This window comes from Zalophus californianus, chromosome 6, assembly GCF_009762305.2.
Source record: "Zalophus californianus isolate mZalCal1 chromosome 6, mZalCal1.pri.v2, whole genome shotgun sequence".
NCBI classification, from domain to species: domain Eukaryota; kingdom Metazoa; phylum Chordata; class Mammalia; order Carnivora; family Otariidae; genus Zalophus; species Zalophus californianus.
In genome coordinates, this window is record NC_045600.1 from 92,016,513 (window position 1) to 92,035,722 (window position 19,210).

The 19,210-nt window shown below is 37.7% G+C and overlaps 2 protein-coding genes across 2 annotated transcripts in view; one reads left to right on the forward strand and one right to left on the reverse strand.

The window, feature by feature from the left end:
- Positions 1-19,210, reverse strand: part of SPPL2A (signal peptide peptidase like 2A) — a 155,977-nt gene that overhangs the window by 83,340 nt on the left and 53,427 nt on the right. The window lies entirely within an intron of this gene.
- Positions 5,449-19,210, forward strand: part of AP4E1 (adaptor related protein complex 4 subunit epsilon 1) — a 119,859-nt gene continuing 106,097 nt past the window's right edge. Inside the window, exon 1 of the mRNA XM_027570763.2 lies at positions 5,449-5,504. The gene's annotated coding sequence lies outside the window, so the exon portion shown is untranslated. The remainder of the gene's footprint in view (positions 5,505-19,210) is intronic.

Sequence of the window (19,210 nt, forward strand, 5' to 3'; positions counted from 1 at the left end):
TGAGGGTGTACACACAGGCGCATGGCTGCCGTTGGGAAGATGGACCCTGGAAAGATGCTGGTGCAGAACTTGGACATAGTTCAGGGTAATCGGGGCTGGGAATTCTGGGATCTCAGGTATGTGGAGCATGGTCTAAAAGAGTGAGATGTGGGCTTGGCGTGTACATGTCCCTTGCAGACCTCCTGCCTCATAAGGAAGGATGCAGCCCATGGAAGGCGAAAGTGGGGCCCTCTAAAGTGTTGGAGGCAGGGTGGGAGCTTGTTTCACCCAGATCTACAAGTGACACTGTCTTGTGGGTGAATGATTCCACTACTTCTAAGCAGGGCTTAGCCCAGGGATCTACAACTGGGAGACTTGAAGTCTCAGCCACCCATCTTGCCCCCTGAGATGTAGCACATGGCAAGTCAGCCATCATCATCAGTGGCCCTGGATCCAACTACTGTGTGGCAGTAGGGCACATGTCCCTGAGTCTCTTGAACCCAAAAACACATCCCCCTAAACATAGGGAGATGTTCCCCAAATCGCTTTCTCTCTAATGTTTTGTCCACTTCTTTTTCTCCCAACCCCTGGTGTCTCCTAGCACCTGGAACAATATATAGCTGTATCATCTCTAAGACTGAGTTGTGTTCTGAGTGTCAGGCAACTTTTAATCTTGGCCCTGCAACATTAAAGCCATTAACCACTCCTTGAGGCAAACTTGGCTACTTTCCCTTGGGTGGGGGAGGCAAAAATACCTACTGCCCCAGAACAAGATACAGATTAACATCGCAAACAGTTGCCCCAGCAAATAGAGGTGATATTCATGGAGATATTGTGGGTTCTGTCCTAGATGACTACAATAAAGCAAATACTGTAATAAAGCAAATCAAATGAAGTTTTTGGTTCCCCAGTACATATAAAGTTATGTTGACACTATCCTTGTAGTCTATTAGGTCTGCACTAGCATTATGTCTAAAAAAACAATGTACATCCCTTAGCACTTTATTGCTAAAAAATGCTAACTATCATCTGACCTTTTGGCGAGTTATAAACTTTTACCAGTGGAGGGTCTTGTCTCGATGTCGATGGTTGCTGACTGCACAAAGTGGTGGTTGCTGAAGGTTCTGGTAATTTCTTAAAATAGGACAATAATGAAATTGTTGTATGAGTTGACTGTTCCTTTCATGTACAATTTCTCTATAGCATGCGATGCTGTTTGATAGCACCTCACTGATGGTGAAACATCTTTCAAAACTGGAGTCCATCCTCTCAAATCTATCAAATTAGTTGATAATTCTGCTGCATTATCAACTAATTTATATAATATTCTAAATCTTCTGTTGTCATTTCAACAATCTTCACAGCATCTTCACCAGATTCCATTTCTAAAAACCACTTTCTTTGCTCATCCATATGAAGCAACTCCTCATCCATTAAAGTTTTATCATGAGATTACAGCAATTCAGTCATGTCTTCAGGCCCCACTTCTAATTCCAGTTCTCTTGCTATTTCTACCACACCTGCAGTTACTTCCTCCACTAAAGTCTTGAACCCCTCAAGGTCATCCATGAGGGCTGCAATCAACTTCTTCCAAACTCCCATTAATGTCAATATTTTGACCTATTACCATGAATCACTAATGTCCTTATTGGCATTTAGAATGGTGAACCCTTTCCAGAAGGTTTCAATTTATTTTGCCCAGATCCATCAGAGGAATCACTACCTATGGCAGCTGTAGCCTTATGAAATGTATTTCTTAAATAATAAGATGTTGAAAGTTGAGATTATTCCTTGATCCATGGGCTGCAGAATGGATGTCATGTTAGCAGGCATGAAAACACTAGTTGTACATCTCAATCAGAACTCAGGTTACCCCATGCATTGTCAGTGAGCAGTAATATTTTGAAAAGAATCTTTTTTTCTGAGTAGTAGGTCTCAATGGTGGGCTTAAAATATTTAGTAATCCATGTTGTGAACAGATGTGCTGTCATCCAGGCTTTGTTGTTCCATTGATAGAGCACAGGCAGAATAGATTTAGCATAATTCTTAAGGGCCCTAGGATTTTTGGAATGGTCAATGAGCATCGACTTCAGCTTAAAGTCACCAGTTGCATTAGCTCCGAATAAGAGAGTCGCTTGTCCTTTGAAACTTTGAGGCCCGGCATTGACTTCCCTCCAGTTATGAAAGCCCTACATGGCATCTTCTTCCAATAGAAGACTGTTTTGTCTACATTGAATATCTGTTTAGTGTAGCCACCTTCATTAATGACTTTAGTGAGATCTTCTAGATAACTTGCTGCAGCTTCTACATCAGCACTTGCTGCTTCACCTTGCACTTTTATGTTATGAAACAGCTTCCTTCTTTAAACTTCATGACCCAAACTCTGCTAGCTTCAAACTTTCCCTTGCCTCTCTCAGCTTTCACAGAATTGAAGAGAGTTAGGGCCTTGCTTTGGATTAGTCTTTGGTTCAAGGGAATGTTATGGCTGGTTTGATCTTCTATTCAGACCACTAAAACTTACTATCAACTGTTTGACTTCCTCATCATTTATAGGTTCACTAGAGTAGCACTTGTAATTTCCTTCAAGAACTCTTCCTTTGCATCCACAACTTGGCTGTTTGGCACAAGAGGCCTAGCTTTCAGCCTATGTGGGCTTTTGGTATGCCTTTCTCATCAAGCTTAATACTTTCTAGCTTTTAATTCAAAGTGAGAGATGTGAGACTCTTCCTTTCACTTGAATACTGAGGGGCCATTGTAAGGTTTTTCATTGGCTTAATTTTAATATTGTTGTGTCTCAGGGGATACAGAGGCCCAGTGAGAGGGAGAGAGATGGATGAATGGCAGGTCGGTGGGACAGTTAGAATACAAACAGCATTTATCAATCAAGTTCGCTGTCCTATACGGGTGCGGTTCATGGTGCCCGAAGAAAAGTCCAATAATAACATCAAAGATCACTGATAACAGATTAGCACAGCAAATGCAATAATAATGAAAACACATGAAAATGTGAGAATAATCAAAATGTGAAGCAGAAATATAAAGTGAGCAAATGCTATTGGAAAAAATGGTTCCAAGAGACTGGCTTGGCACAAGGTTGCCACAAACCTTCAATTTGTAAAAAACAGTTTCTGCAAGACGCAATAAGGCAAAGTGCAATAAAACAAGGTATGCCTATACATATTATTTCATTCATTTCTTTACAACAGTCTTACTGAGAAAATGATACCAAAGTTCAGGAAGATTAAACAACTTGCTGAAGGCCATAAAAGAAAGAGAAGAACAAGAATTCAGTTTCAGAGTTCTCTCATTTCAAGGGCCATGCTCTTTCCCCATCCATGCTATCATCTATCACCACACTTATGAGCCTTAAAGAACTTTAGAAACAAATTTATGAAACTGTCAGCCAAAAGTGTATAATCTTGTGTACCTCTTCCATTCATTAGAATAGATCCTGTTATTTGTTTTTTGAGATACCAGAGCATTACAAAAGATGCAATGAGAGAAGAATTGGGGCCTGTTAGAGGACACATTTCTATTATATGATCTTATAGCATTTTACCAAAATACGGACTGTATGTTGGGCAGCACTAGGGAATTAATCAACTCATTTTGCATTATTGTTTTAGTTCCAAAAAGTCACGAAAATGCTCATCAAAAAAAGCCAGACATTGTCAAACATAAAATTAGATAAACATAACTTGTAAATAAAATAGAATTGATTGTGAAATGTTGCTTGGTCAGTTCTTATTATTTGCCATCTTCTTGTTTCCTTATTCCTATCACCCTGTAAGGGCAGGGCAGAATGACTCCTCAGGTCTTGTTTTGTTGGTTTTATATTGCTCATTGTGAGTTTCAATAATAATCACCCAGGGTAAAGAACAAGGATTTACTGTACTGTAAACTTTTAAATCATGGAACACAAAACTTTTTTCCCCATTATTTTTATGTTAAAATTCAGACACCATCAAATCCGGATCCTAGTTGCCTTACTGACACACTTAAAAAGTGAGTAGAGGAAATAAACTAGGGAAGAGGGGAAAGGGGCCAAGCTCGAGAGCAACTTCATGAGGTCCTGACTTTTGCCTGATCCTGTGGGGAGCTCCAAAGCATAACTTATGCCTCAGGGTTTATCCAGGCTTCAGTAAAAAAGCTGGGCTTTCATATTCAGGCATCAATCAATGGCTATGGTTCCCCTGGGGCAATTCTGGATTTCTGCCAATATGGGCAAAGCAGTTTCATTAGAAGCAAAGCAAACAGAAGCTGGAAGATGGCCCCCAGAATTGATCAAAAAGGATCAGAGGGATATGAGTGGTACACAGACAGCATCAGCTTTGCCAGAGATGATCCATAGTTTGTAATTCTTTCATTGTAGGTTTGATTCTCCTGATCACCAGACAAAAGGTCTACAACATCCAGTAGTGGTGGAGGAAGAGGGTCTTGGTGATTTGAATTATTAGACTAGCCTATGAAATTTAAACAACCCCCTACCAAGGATTCTAGGGGAGTCAGCCTGGTAAGAATATGGTCATATGTCCTTATGTAGCATAAAAAACCTTCAGGCAAGGGCGCCTGGGTGGCTCAGTTGGTTAAGCGACTGCCTTCGGCTCAGGTCATGATCCTGGAGTCCCGGGATCGAGCCCCACATCGGGCTCCCTGCTCAGCAGGGAGTCTGCTTCTCCCTCTGACCCTCTTCCCTCTCGTGCTCTCTATCTCTCATTCTCTCTCTCTCTCAAATAAATAAATAAATAAAATCTTTAAAAAAAAAAAAAAAACTTCAGGCAATTGGTCACTGAAAATATACACTATTTCACCAGGACTATAGGGAAGGCAAAGCATTTATCTGACTCAGTCCTTATCTTGAGATGCTTACACTATAGTTGGTTAGATGAAATTCACACGTATGAAACAAGTATGAACAACACTATATAATTAGATACTGTTGGATTCCGGGAAAAGAGAAATAGAATCCCTTTGGCTATACTTTTTCAGAGACTCACAGTATGAGTGGTGAATAAGGTCAGATCAAGCCCATGCATGCAGTCATTCAACCAACCTGGGTGTGCCAGATGACAAGCTTGTTAGGGCTGAGGGTTGGCAGGACAGATCAGAAGATAGTATGATAAGTACAATGATTAAGGGTGGACTTTGGGGGGATTATTCGGGTGCTGTTAGTATTTTTTAGTAGAAAGCTCAATTACTGTATTTCATTGAATCTAAGATGCCACGAATTATAAAATTTGCCATTGTTTTATTCAGCATTAAGAAAGAAAAAACCCTTCCAGTTAAATGCAATACCTTCAATTGTGAGACATATCCCAGTTGCAGAGGTGTTATAATGTGAAATAAATGTTCGTTTCAGAATTGATGAAATGGGGCTGCAAGAGACATGATTTGGCTTAATCCTTTCCTCCGGCTGTCTTTTGCTTTTACAGGACAGACAGAAGAGTACCCACTTGTTCCCTTCTATAGTACTGAGGCCTGTCAGTCTCTGCACTTCCCTAAGGGAAGAAGAAAAATGGCAACAGGTAGGCCTTTGGTTTCTATCTCTTACTCTAATAGAACTAGCTCAATAGTGTAACGGAGGCCAATAATAGTATTTGAAGTGGTAGCTAATATTGATCAGATGTTTAGTATAAACACTGGACTATTGTTTTATACCTATTACTTAATTTAATTTAATTCTTACTTAATCCATTGAATAAAGGTATTAGTATATCTGTTTTACTGATAGATAAACTGAGATTTAAAGAAGGTAAGCAATTTGCCTGAGGTCACAGAGCTGCTAAGTACGAGAGCTGAGACTGGAATGCAGGTCTGTCTACTTCCCAAGGTTATGTTTTTAACCACTCTCCCAGTAGGGGATTTGATAAGACCTGATTTCTTGCAAAGGAAGAAAAGGTATTTCTTTGCAGTCAGCATTTACCAGTAACATCTTTTCTTAGGGATCTTTCAGAGAGCAAAACATGGTTATACCAACTAAAGAGAAGACTGAGTGAAAACCCACCTTAAATTATGACTATATTTCTGATGTCACTCTTGCATAACCAGTCTTTACACAGTCTTTGCGAATTATACTGCTGGATAATGAATTTTAAATTGCATGTCTAAGTAGACTAAGAACTCTATAGTTAGTGGGTTATATTTAAGTGACCACAGAATAGATAAGGTGCACAATTAAAGAGCACATTCCTTCCAAACCCCTAATTTGTGTTAGGATATTCAATTACCATTCTCTATGTGCAGGCATGAATTTTGATCTAGTAGCAATGAAGTCAGGCCCAGAAGTCTGCAGGTTCAGAATTATTTATCAGCAAGTATTACTTAACCCACATTTGACACAACTGTTTACATTCACAGATAATTTTGGATATCTGAATTTAGAAGAGGTTGGCTAAACATTGATAAACCTGAGGTAATAGAATTTTGGGATAGAAATGTCAGTTTGCTAGCATCTTAATGGGGTTAGTCTGATCACCCTATAAAACTGGACCAACGATTCTCAAACTGTTGGGTCTCAGGACACCCACCCCCCTTTTTAAAAAAGATATATTTATTTAATTGACAGAGAGTGAGAGAGCACAAGCAGGGGGTAGCTGCACAGGGAGAGGGAAAGGGAGAAGCAGGGATCATGACCTGAGCCAAAGGCAGATGCTTAACCGACTGAGCCACCCAGGCGTCCCTAAGGACACCTTTATACTCTTAAAAAATATTGAGAACCCCAAAGAGCTTTTTTTTTAAAGACTTTATTTATTTATTTGACAGAGAGAGACACAGCGAGAGAGGGAACACAAGCAGGGGGAGTGGGAGAGGGAGAGCAGGCTTCCCATGGAGCAGGGAGCCCAATGTGGGGCTCGATCCCGGGACCCTGGGATCATGACCTAAGCTGAAGGCAGACGCTTAATGACTGAGCCACCCAGGCGTCCCCAAAGAGCTTTTGCTTATGTGGGTTTTATCTATCACTGTTTTCCATTTAGCAATTCAAATGGAGAAATTTAAAAAGTATTTATTAATTCATTTGAAATAATAACTCCATTACATGTTAACATAAATAACATATTTTATGAAAATAACTATATTTTCCAAAGCAAAAAAATAACTTTTCACAAGAGTGGCATTGTTTCACATTTAAAAAAAATCTCTTTAACATCTGGCTTAAAAGAAGACAGCTGAATTCTCATATTTGCTTCTGCAGTCTTTTGTGATAATATGTATCATGTGACCTCTGCAGAACTTTAATATTCACCGTGAGAGAATGAAGGCAAAAAAGGGGAAAAAAGCTTAGTATTATTATGAAAATAGTTTTGACTTCATGAGCTTCCCGTAAAGGTACTGAAGACCTCTAAGGGTCCCCAGACCACACTATGAGAACCACTGAACTGGAGAAATGGGCTATTCATAGTTCAAAGCCACAAATAAAGAGCTAAAATGATATCAGGTAAGATACTTTCTAATGATCAATATTCTTTAAGAGTTTTTGTCAACATTTTTTTATTGTGGTAAAATATATATGACACGAAATTGACCATTTTTTAAAAAAGCTTTATTTATTTATTTGTCAGACAGAGAGAAAGAGAGAGAGAGAGCACAAGCAGGGCGGTGAGGCAGGCAGAGGGAGAAGCAGGCTCCCTGCTGAGCAAGGAGCCCAATGTGGGACTCCATCCCAGGACTCTGGGATCATGACCTGAGCTGAAGGAAGACTAACTCCCTGAGCCACTCAGACATCCCAAAATTGACCATTTTTAAGTGTACCGTTCAGTGGCATTAAATGTATTCACATTGTTATGAACCATCATTACCACCCAAATCCAGAACTTTCTCATCTTCCCAAACTGAAATTTATACTCATTAAACAATAACTCCCTCTTCCCTCTTTCCCCAAGCCTCAGGCAACCACCATTCTATTTTCTGTCCTTATAAATGTGACTATTTGTAGGTACCTCATAAGTGGTATATTATACTTACACCTATTGAATCATATGGCATTTGTCTCTGTGTGACTGGCTTATTTCACTTAGCACAGTGTCTTTAAGGTTGATCCATACTATAGCATGTATCACAATTTCATTCTTTTTAAAAGCTGAATAATATTCCATACTACATTTTAAAAATCCATTTATCTTTTGACAGATGTTTGGGTTTTTTCCACCTTTGGACTATTGTAAATAATGCTGCTATGAACATGGATATACAAATATCTGTTCACGTCTCTGCTTCCAATTCTTTTGGCTATCTACCCAGAAGTGCAATTGCTAGATCATATGCTAAACTCTGTTTAGTATTTTGAGGAACTGCCATGTAGTTTTCTTGTGTCAACATTTTTACCACTAATTTCTTGCTAAAAGTTTTTTGTTGTTGTTTGTTTAAAAATTTTTTGAGTATAATTGACACTAAAACTTTTAAAATACATTATTCATAATACTGAAATATTTTTTTAATTGAAATATTTTTTAATTTAATTTTAAAACTTTTAAAATACATTATTCATAATACTGAAATATTTTTTATTTTCCTTGGATTTTTTCAATAACTAACAAAAACATTCAATGAATAGCTCATGGATTTGATATATGATATAAAGAATTATGAGTTCTCTGGATGATAGCTTTCTCATAGCCCTAGCTTTCAAGAAGCTCTCAAACCAAAGTAGAGCATACAAGTTAAATTCTACTGGAAAAAGAATAAAGATAAGAGAGAAGAAATAATATCTTTTGGGCACTGAGTATATTCCAGGCATTATTCTAGGTATTGGGGATATAGCAATGAACATAATGGAGTCATTGCCCTCAAAGATGAGCTATAGCTTATTGTAAAAGTTCTGAAATGGTGATCTTCAGATGGTCTGAGGTCTTTCTGGTCTGTCAGAAAAATCAATAGTTCATTACTATGCCAGGGTCTATCCTCACCAGTGGTGCAACATTGGACACAGTTCCAGTAGTCTGTATCCCTGTCCACTCAAGAATTAAGGGAGAGATATCCATGAAATGCTAAATGCTAACACCCAGAACTCCAAGGGCCAGAGGAGAAGTTAGAAATTCTAGAGTTTCTTTCTAGAAAGAGTAGAGGAACAGAAAAGGATAAAGAAAAGAGAAAGCTTGTCAGAGGGAAGGAGTAGGTAGTGGTTCTAGATAGGTTTGTGCTCCCTCTACCTTGAAGCTCTAAGCTTGTGGTCCTCATAGGTGAATCTGGACTATGACATACCCTCAAAGTCCTGGGCAGATTGAAGATGGGGTGGGCTCAATTGATTGCCCACTTATCCTTCAAGGAGCTCCATGGCTAAGTAGCAAAGGGATTCACAGCAGAAATGGTCTTCATCTGGTAATTGTGGTAGAAGGTGTTAAAATTATCCAGATATTTCTCCCTCCCCACTCCACCTCATTCTTTTTCTCTTACTAGCCTTCCTTTCCTCTCAAATTATTACTTGCTAATATGCAACTGCATATTTGAGGGTGATGAGTTTTTTTGTTGTAAATATTCTGCAGTAATTACCTATGTCAAAATATCCTAGTTCAAAACAGATTTGCCACAGGAGAACTTTAAATTAAAAAAATAACAAGATTCATTTACATTTGTTTCAAGTACAGCAGGATTTGTATGAATTCCAGGAAGGTGAAAAATTGTCAAATATGAAAACTATGATTTCTGATTTGCTATTCTTCTGAACAGGTAAGGAAACCAATCCCAACACTCAATCAATCCTATGCTATGAAAGTTATCATTAAAAAACAGTGAAGCACTCCTTTAACTATGACAGTTTATATACTCCAGTGAAATTCAGTTTTGAACCTGAACACAAGGAATACATTGGAATGATATAAAAACTTCCCAAGGCTTAAAAATACACATAAAAAAATCCATAAGAGAAGGCCTTGATTACTTATTATTTCTCCTAGAAGATATACTAATGTTACATAGAAGAAGAAGGAGTTAACATTGATAGTAATAAACAGTGCATACCATACACTGCAGGAAAAACAAAAAAATAGTATTATATTAGAATGAAGGTAAAGAACACCAAAGAAAAATTTTGAAATACATTCTATAATATCAGTAAGATTCATGACTGACAATATAGAATGTGAGCCCTTCGTAGGTTATTGTTAGAGACTATGTATTTCCCTTTTTTTCATGTCTCTCTTGATATAGAGGATGATTCTAAGGTTCTGATATGGTCTGTTTTGGTTAGTCAAGTCCAGTCTATACTAATAGCAATTCTGCTGGCTACAACATCCACCAAAATGGTAGGAGAAGCCATTCTTACAGAAAAGAGTGAAAACGCAGTTCAAGCAATTTAGTGTTAGAATCAATTATGCCTTTAAAAAAATGTGAGTTGGGTCCAAGTGTCAGAACATTTCTACATTCATTATTTCAGTATTTATTGGGTGCCTGGTATGGGCCAGGCACTGTGCTAGGTACTGGGTGTACAGTGGTGAACAAAATAAACTGTACTTAGCAGTTCCAATTTTATTAATTCTGTAATGATATTCATTTGGCCCTTGTGCCAGTTACTAAATATTGTCTCTCACCTCCACACCCACCCTTCTATACTCTTACTTTGTGAGGCCAGAGCTGGGACCATGGAAACCACATTTCTGCTTTGTCAGTTTCTCTCTGTTAGGTGCTTCTTATAGGAAGTGTCAGAGAGAGACTTTTTAAGTCTGGAAGAGGAGAAGGGATTTCCTCCTTCTTTCCTGTGGGTTTCTTCTCCTTTTTTTTTTTTTCTTTTCAAGGTTTTATTTATTTATTTATTTATTTATTTATTTATTTATTTATTTATTTATTTGAAAGAGGCCCGGGGCGGCGGGGGGGGGGGGGGCGGGGGTTGGGAGAGGGAGAAACAGACTCCTGGTTGAGCAGGGAGCCCAACTTGGGGCTCGATCCCGGGATCATGACCTGAGCCGAAGGCAGACGCCTAACGACTGAGCCACCCAGGCGCCCCTCTTGCTCTTTTTCATGGTACCCCTGCCTCACTGATTCACCCTGGCTGTGCCGCTTTGCCCTAGGAGCAGCCCAGCTGGCTACACAGTCCCGTTTATAGTCACAGTTTGGTTAACGCTTGTGGAACCAGCCTCATCATAGCCCCTCAGAGACCACAGGGCCAGCTGGCCAGTACCCCTTCTTAGAGTTCTGGGTCCCAGTTCCATGGAGCCCCTCCTCGAACTAAGAGACCCCAGTACCAGCTAAGCAACACTCCCTTCTCAGAGGTCTGGTATTAAGTTCCTTGGGGCCCCTTCTCAAAGCTTCTAAGTTTTAATTATTCTAACCTCTTCCCTGTATTCCCCAGCCCTGGGGTGGAAACTCCTCCTTGCAATGTATCTGCATCTGTATCTATATTTTGTTTTAATATGTATCTATCTTATATCTAATCTTTGTGTTCTCTTTTTCTTTTTCAACTTTTCAGTAGTTAGTTAATAATTCTTTAACTCCTTTGGTTAGAATAACTACTGTTTTCTGGCTCCTGATTGAACACTGACTGAGACTGTCTTAATTTGTTTTGTAAATTCTCTTTTACAGATCTCATTTTGTTTGTTTGTTTGTTTTCACTTTATAATAAGTTCTTATCTTATCATAAACATGCTAGCACAGAGAACTCTTGCATTTTTCTGTTCTTTATGTTTTCCAGAAGGCATTTGTTATGCCATGATCCTCTCCTTATTACTGTTTTCTTTGCTGAGTATACTTGCTTTGTGTTTTCTTTTATCTTGTTCATGCTTGATATTTTTCATAAATTTTCTTTTCATCTTGCTCATCCATAACATGGACAATTCTTTTCTAGACATGTTTTACTCTGATACAGTATGGGTAAATCACCCTTGGCATCCTTTCTTCTATCTAACAAGTGTTTGTCTTTTCCTATAGCTACAGTTTGAGGATTCATATCAGGAACAGATTTATCAAGATCCGTGAGATGAGAAATGAATGCACTATATTTTCTTATTATAGAATCTCAGTAGTTGTTACATAATAAAGTCTCTCTCTGCTGGGCTATGAGCTTTCCTAATTTCAGAAGCCTCTCTACAAATATGAATCATGCTGAACAGAGTAAGATCATGTTTTTATTTTAAAATGAACAATTAAGGGCAACTTGTATTAGGTGTATAACTAAGTAATGTTCCTTAAGAAACTTTTAATTTTACCTTTTAGGTTACAAAAATAATGTAACTTCAAGATTAAAGAAAAAAATGTATCATACAACCTTACTATCCTTGTTACTACTAATTGGATCAGGGCTGTGATTTTGGACCCTGGTCAGAGGTCTATGATATATAATCTTTTGTAAAAGCTCTACCCAACAAAGACCCCAATATGGCATAGTGAATATCCAAAACAACAAGTCTTTTTGAAGGCATTTGAATTTGAGAACTCACAGATATAGTTTGGTAGTAGTAGGAATAGCAGAAATAGAGTTAAATAGTATCCATGTCTCCTTAAAAGCAGAGTACCAGAGTATTGAGAGGTTAATGTTATGTTGATGATGACAATACAACTTAATGTCTTATATTTTAAGACTTTCCAGTTTTGGAACTGTGTGCTGTTCCTACAAGCCATGTTGTTATCTCTCAGTAAACCACCATTACTTAACGTGGCCTGAAACTTAAAAGAATATAACTCATAACTTGTTTCTGGTTGTTTATTATTATATATAAACATGCCTTATGCACATAGTTGTAATCTTCTGTTGAATTATTTCCATAGCATACACTCTTAGAAGTGGTCTTAATGACTTCAAGAAATAAACATTTTGGGGGCGCCTGGGTGGCTCAGTCATTAAGCATCTGCCTTCAGCTCAGGTCATGGTCCCAGGGTCCTGGGATCGAGCCCTGCATCGGGCTCCCTGCTCAGCGGGGAGCCTACTTCTCCCTCTCCCACTCCCTCTGCTTGTGTTCCCTCTCTCATCTCTCTCTGTCAAATAAATAAATAAAATCTTTAAAAAAAAGAAAAAAGAAAATAAACATTATGATTTTTGCTACCTATGTTGCCATATTACTTTCCAAAAGAATTGTAGGAATTTATTAGCAAGATTTGACTATAGACTTTATGACAGTCTCATGTGTTAATTTCTTTTTGCAATTTTATAGGTATACAATTATATACTAAAGCCTTCTTAGCTTGTATTTCTTTGATTTATATATATTGTCAAGAAAATTTTTGACAAACTGTATGCAGACCGTAAGTTCACATGCTCTATGGACCAGCAGACACAACTTCAAAACTGCAAGTTAATGATATTTGAGTCAGCAATGTGTGAATCTTAGATTGAATTCTATTGTTTGTGCACTTGAAAACAAAGACCTGATTAAACATAAACCACAGTATGAGATTGACAGGCTTCTGCTTGGACTAGACATGATCTCATCAGTGCTTCAACAAAAGACTACTCTTCATTGCATTAATTTTGATGTGAGGATTAGCTTTTATTCTCTTTTATTTTGGTCTTAAATAACAGAAATAATCAGAATGAAATGATTGATCTCAGAAATTTTTTGCTCCTTAGACCAGTTTTGCACTTAAACACATCTATAATTGCCAAAATAATGCTTTTGAATTCTTCTACTATCATACAGCTGTCACTTTTAATAGGATGTCTTCAGATTTTATGGTGGTCCTATAAAGGAAAAGTCTTCCAATTTTGTTTTGATGGCTAAGGCAGACAGACAGAAAACCCTGGTTAACATTTGTTCTTGGATCTACTCTATGGTTTCTCAAGATTATCTGTACCAAAGTGGAAAAGGTAATGTGGGAGGATTCAGCTAAGACGGTGAACTGAATAGGATCTTTTTTGCCCCGCTTCACACACAGAAATGCTGGATTAAAAAAAGTACTAATTTGAGGAATATATACCCAAGCTCAAAAGTAGGAAAAAAAAATTTCTCCAGAAACCCATAAAGACATAGTAGGGAAAAGAAGCTGAAGCCTTGCCATTCATAGGAAGAAACAAACTGACCTATGTCTTTGGGTTGGGCAAATCTAGGTATGGGACCTGAGGTACTGGGCCTGTAGGGAGCTGTGAAATTACTACACTGTCCAAGAGTGGGAATCAGGAAAGCCCAAAGGCTGAGGGTTGTTGCAAAGGTGAGCCAATTTGCCATGGATGGAAATAGGATACGTGCAAGTGAAGAAGGCCTCAGGGACTACTCAGAGCGGGAGTTAACCTAAATGTGGACTGTCTAAAGCCAAGAAACAAATATAAAAATGTGTGAGACCCATAGAGCTCAGAAATAAGTAACAATGAAACCATCCCATACGGAGGCTTCCATCACCCTGCTGCTCATGGGACATGTAATTCTAGCTGAAGAGAAACTCTCAGATAAAAAATACAAAATCCATAAGGAGTACATTTATGTTTGAGCTACATTTTTAAAAAATTAACACCTAAATACCTCCTAGTGAAATGGGAGAACATAAGTGAAAAAGTCTTCTAAAACTAATAGAAGATTGACTAGAGAAGAAAAACAATCAGGTTCCTTATCAGCAAATATAAATGCCAGAAAACAGAATAATATCTTCAATGTGTTAAGGCTTCATAATGGCTGTGTGAATGTATACTTTTATTTTCAATGATTGTCAAAATAAAAGTCTATACCATGATTAATTATCATTGAAGAGTAAAGGCAAAAGACATATTCAGATATACAAATACTAAGAGGGTTTATTATCCATAGATACTTGATGAAAAAAAAAAATCAGAGAATGTACTTTAGCAAGAAGAATGAATCCAGAAGGAAGAGTGGACCTGAAGAAGCATCACTGAACTTGGAAAAAAAAAAATCACAGCTGAATTTTTAAAAATATGTAACTTTCAGTTTTGCTTTGGGAAATACATTTCTTTTCAATGTCAAATATAACGCTGATAGACAAATTCTTGCCTCTGCAAATTCTTCCAGTAGACACTGAAGTTATAACTGTCATGAGATGGATCAAAAACATTTGGTTTTCTTAACATAATGCCCAGACTTGTACCACAAGTATCATAAACCCTTCAAAATGAAAATTATACATTCACACAATCATAATTAAGCCTATAGCTGGGGGCTGAGTAAAAAGAAAGGTCAGCTTTTAATTTGGACTTGACTGTTATAAATTCCAGTAAGTGTTAATACCTAAAGTGAGATGGAATTCCAAGTATTAATCAAGAATAAATGACCTCAATCCCTAAACATCCTAAACTTGGTCTGATGTGAGTCTATCCTCACTACCTTTGACTTTTTTGTAACCTTTCAGCCTCTTTCTTGAATTAAAGGGTTTGAAGAAGACTACAATCTTATTACTGTAAACCTATATTTCTGTGGTTGTAATGGGCATATTAGCAGTTCTGAGGTTGACCTCAACTTTTCAATACCTTATCATTTGATATCTCATTTTGAACATGTTATTTTCTACTTGCTTCTGCCATTAGCATTTTTCTTTGTATGAGGTCAGGTGAGTTACTTCAAGGTGAAAATAGTTGCTCAAATAAATTTTGCTGTTTCATGCTAAGCACAGAGCATTTACTCAAATAGTTTAGTGAATTTTAGTTGACTTAAGAAACATAGTGTCCTGGGTGCCTGGGTGGCTCAGTTGGTTAAGCAACTGCCTTCGGCTCAGGTCATGATCCTGGAGTCCCCGGATTGAGTCCCGCATTGGGCTCCCTGCTCAGCAGGGAGTCTGCTTCTCCCTCTGACCCTCCCCCCTCTCATGTGCTCTCTCTCTCTCATTCTCTCTGTCTCAAATAAATAAATAAAATCTTTAAAAAAAAAAAAAGAAACATAGTGTCCTACTTGCCTGATGCTGCAGTTTTTAACCATGACATCTCCCAGGATGTTGATGAGGAAGTATGAGTGTAAGCCATGGTACCTATCTGTGTGGAATATACAATCTGTTGGGGAGATGAGACATGGGAAACAGGATGGGGCCAGTTTATAGGTGTTTTTACTGACAGATTTGAGTAGCTTCGTTTTGATCTGACAGGGAATGAAGACATGTTGACTTTCCAGAGTAAGCAAGTGATATGCCCCGAATGATGTTTCAGAATGATATAAGTAGAAATCCAAACATTATCTTATAAGCTTCACAATTACAGCAATTCTTTATGATCCATATCAAGCTTATTTGCCTATTGTGACAATTAACTTCAGCAGATATTTAGACTAAAAACTGGAATTAGCCTGTCATTCAGCATTCTTGTGGCCTGCCTTCCCCACCATCTGTTAACATGCTCTTTGGAATGCAAATTTTAACATTTGCCTATACAAAACATAATTAGAAAGATAACATTGCTGTCAAAATCATAAAATCCAACATAATTATTTCCTCTACCGTCATCCTTTTTGGCTGAAGTCTGCATATTTTTGGCATTATAAACCACTCTCTTTAATGGCTTCTTTATGATACAAAACCATCCTGTGTTCCTTTTTAAATTATAAAAATAATACAAAGAAAATATCATTGTGATCAGGTTGTGGGGAAGGACTTCTTAAACAAGAGACACAAAGTGCAATTCACAAAGCAAAACATCAGGGCTATGTATGGCTGCATATATTATCCACTGCACAACTCCAGGGGGGCCATTTACATAGATCCTGATGTGAATGCCTCTCCCAGAGTGTGTAATGTGGTGGTCTGGTGAAAAATGGTTGGATTTCACAAACTTAAGATGGAAGACAGAGTAAGAGAAGATATTTTCAACGTCTAAAACCAAGTAAGAGTATCTAGAACATGTCCAACATAATACAATGCAAGCCACAGACGTGAGCCACCTATGTAATTTTAAATTTTCCAATAGCCACGTAATAAAAAGTAAAAATAAACAGGTAAAATTAATTTTAACAATAATTTTATTTAACACAATATATCTAAAATACTACCATTTAAACATACCATCAATATAAAAATTAATGAGATATTTTACATTATTTTTGTACTGACTCTTGGAAATTTGGTGTGTGTTTTACACTTACAATACATGTCAGTTTGGACTAGCCATACTTCATGTACTCAGTAGCTCATGTCTGAATAGTTAATGGTCAGTGGCTAATTGGACTACACAGCTCTGGAACATAAACAATAAGGAAAGGATACAATCAAGCAGTTTATTGAAGGAGAAACTTGAAATCTTAAGAGATACTCAAACTCATTAGGAAAAAAATGAACTTTGATCAACAAGTTACAACTTTATAGACACCAAATTTACAAAAATTAGATATTGGCAAAAATGTGTAGAAATGGGAGCTCTCATGATCTGCTGGTAGAAATGTGAGCTGTTGCAGCCATTTCTAAAGAGCAATTTGGCTTTCTCATCCTTAGAGCAACATGATGTGATGAATGAAGAAATAACACAATGAGTTCTACAGCAAATGCCACTTATTTACATTCAAACACACAAACTCCACAAAAACCCACATATTTTATGGGAATATATGCATGCTTACGGACATATAATTAGAGTGGGTGTTTGGGGTAGAGAGAGAAAATGGGATAAGGAATAAAAATGGAAAAATGTAATACTGCTCATGGTAAAAAGTTGAAGTTCTTATTCTAAATTCCCAAAACCTTTTCTATTGATTCCTTTTTTTTGAGGGGAGGGGGTTCACTGTTTCTTTCTCCCCCCCCCACATTTTAGAGGGAGAATTGTCACCATTTCTGCTCACCATTTTACATATTCTTTAAGAGAGTTTCATCTGACTTAAATTGTCTTCTGTATGCCAAATCCTCCTACATCTGTATCTTCAAACAAGTCCTCTTGGACTACCCAGTTTTCTTACTTCCTACTGCACATTTTCACGATTTGCTAAACTCAACACCATGAGCATTATCGTAACCTTCATCCTAGATACTGCTGTCTTTCTAGGCTTTCTTACATCTACCACCATCATTCCTCCAGTCTCAAGAGGAGCATTAATGGTCATTTTTGACTCTTACCTCTCCTGTCCTTAACATCTAGGTAGTTATCAAGATTTACTGTTTTTACTTTTAACATCATTGCTATCTTATTCTCATTGCCACCCTCTAAACCTAGAGAACTCACTATCTGCCTTTAGTTGTTGTTGTTTTTAATAAAAAGACTTTATTTATTGAGAGCAGTTTTAGGTTCATAGCAAAATTGAGAGGAAGGTATTGAGACTTCCCGTATACTCCCTGCCTCCACACATACATAGTCTCCCACATTATCAACATCCCCAACCAGGGTGATACATTTGTTAAAATTGATGAACCTACACCAACACATCATAATCACTCAAAGTTCATAGATCACATCAGGGTTCACTCTTGGTGGTGTATATTCTAGAGGTTTGGATGAGCATATAATGACATGTATTCATCATTATAGTATCATGCAGAGTATTTTCACTGCTTTAAGAATCCTCTGTGTTCCACGTATTTACCCTCCACCCTCCACTTTTAGGTTTCCATTCCTCTAGTCCATTTGCAAATTGCCAAATCTCCCTACAGCACTATTTTCATCACATTTGTACCTTGCTCAAAATTGCCAATGGTGCCAATAGTGAGATTTTATTGTCTTTTGGATGCTCAGCACTTATTTCTCCTTCACACCTCATTTCCCTTTGGGGGAATTATCTCTTGCATTGGATATAGTCTGGAAAAAGTTTTAATCCAGTACTCATCTTCTTCAGCAATGAGAAGTACATGTGACTCAAGCTAGGGCTTGGAAACTCTCTATTATCCATCTATTTGAATCCTTAGCGGTGTGATAAAGAGATCAAACATGATTGGGTATTCATTCACCCTAACATGGCCTGCCTCAAGGCCACTCCCCTGGTTCCTGCTTTTTAGCCACTGGAAGTCACTTTGCTTTCTAATGTTTTCAAACCTGGTTGTCCAGCCTTCCCATTGATTCTGGGAGCTCCTGATATTTTTCCAATAAACTCCTCTTTTGAAGTTTGCCTGATTTGGTTTCTGATGCTTGAAAGCAGAGCCTGACTGATCCCTTCTCCATTGTACAAAGAATAAACTTCTTTTTTGGTTTCAGATCTTCTCTATCTAGCCACAGCCTTATTTTCTCTTATTCACCAAAGCCACAGCCAGGTCAGTCATTTCCCAATTCTGGAAAATGCCATGTTAGTCTTGCTTTGATGCTTTATGACATCCTGGAATGACATACCCTCTTCCATGCATCTATACCCATTTACTGATTCTTCAGGGTTCCATTCAGGATTTGTTTTCTCTATGAGAACAAACATTATGCCCTATATTGTCTTCCACTATCTTTGCAATCTGTTAATTTTCTAGTGAGAAT